The sequence below is a fragment of the Condylura cristata genome, unplaced genomic scaffold (genome assembly GCF_000260355.1).
Source record: "Condylura cristata isolate star-nosed mole 26May11 unplaced genomic scaffold, ConCri1.0 scaffold00068, whole genome shotgun sequence".
NCBI classification, from domain to species: domain Eukaryota; kingdom Metazoa; phylum Chordata; class Mammalia; order Eulipotyphla; family Talpidae; genus Condylura; species Condylura cristata.
The window spans coordinates 7,133-8,730 of record NW_004567169.1 but is presented as its reverse complement, the minus strand read 5'-3'; positions in this window follow the sequence as shown (position 1 = coordinate 8,730).

The following is a 1,598-nucleotide window of genomic DNA, read 5'->3' as shown; positions in this document are numbered from 1 at the left end:
AGGCAGCCACGGCCAGCAGTGGGGAGCCACGCTGCTGACTCTCAGCCCGGGGTGCGGGGCCCCCCAGACACGCCTGGCCCCAAGGCTGCGCAGCTCGGCTGCCCCCGGGGTGGGGGCAGGCTCAGAAGGCCCCACGGAGCCCAGGGGCGTCCTGTGCTTCAGGGGGCCACGGCTGGTGCAGGTGAGGCCGGCGACGGTGCGGCCGGCGCACCGGGCCAGCGGAGCAGCTCTGACCCAGAGGCCCCGTGCTCGGGCGAGCAAGGGTGTCCGCTGCTCTGGCTCCTGCCGGCCACTGCCAGCAACCCTTGGGGTCTCCTGAGGGCAGGAAGAGGTGGGGGGGACCTGTGGGGGTGCGGGTCCCGAGCCTCCAGCACCCCGGAAGGCAGCCTGTGCCTTGCACCTGCTGGGCCAGGACAAGGACCTCAGCCCCTGAGGGGTCTGGCGGGGTCCAGCCAGCCCAGTCTGCTGCCTGCCCCGGATGGCGGGGCCGGGGCCTGGACAGTCCTGCAGCAGGGCCCCACCTGTCCGCTCTGGATGGCCCTGGCCGGCGGCCTCGCCCTGCCGGGCCCTGCCCTCTGCCCAGTGCAGGTCCTGGAGCCGGTTCCTCGCCCTTCCCCCGGCCCGCAGGCCGGCCCGAGCCGCGTTCGGAGCTGCAGGAGGGTCCGGGCTGCAGCGGCTCGCCCGGCCTCTGGCCTGGGCCCGGCCCCCGCGTCGTCCCCCTTCCCCGGTGCCTCCTGAGAGACTCCCGTCGCCCGGCTCCTGGAGGGGCCGAGCCGGAGCCCAAGGGGCACTACCCACTGCCTGCAGCCCCAGGGCCCCCCGGGCGGCGGCCAGGAAGCGGGCCGGTGCTGGGCAGCACCCGGCCACGCGGCCAGAGCCGGCCCAGGAGGGCGGGTGCCGCTGGGGCTCCTGCAGCTGAGTCACCCTCTGGCTGCAGGCGGCCTGGCACGTGACCCCGAGCAGGCAGCGGCTTTCTGCTGACCGTCAGCAAAGTGGCCGCCGCTCTGCAGGCCTGAGGCGGGCCTGTCTCTGCTGCAGCCCCTTTCCTGGACAGTCCCGGGACCAGGCAGGCGACCGGGGCCTGGAGGGGCTGGACAGTGGGGCAGGGGGGCACCAGGCCTGTGGGTGAAACCGGGCCCCGCCGGCCTGACCAGCCCCGCAGGCGGCCTGGGAGCCCTGCGCAGACACGAGGCCCCTGACGCCAGCTGGCTGCCGTGGGCAGGGCGTGGGGTGCGGCCTCTGGGGGCGGGATGGCACTCTGGGCGCCTGGCTGTGGCCACCGGCGGGAGGTGGGGCCGCGGGACGGGCTGTCCCAGGGCCACGAGGCCGCCCAGGCTGCCCGCTCAGTCGCTCGGTGGAGCCAGCGGGTGCAGACGGGGGTGTGTGGGTCCCCGGTGGGGCTGGGTCAGGGCACAGGGGCCTCTGGGCGCCGCGGACAGAGCGTGGGACGCTGTGCAGACAGGTCAGGTGACACGGACCACACCCCCGGCACACACAGGAGACAGCAGACACGCACCCCAGAGACATCCTAGAGGGGCGCACCCAGACACCCCAGAGACACCGCCAGAGACACCGCCAGAGATACCCCCAGAGATACC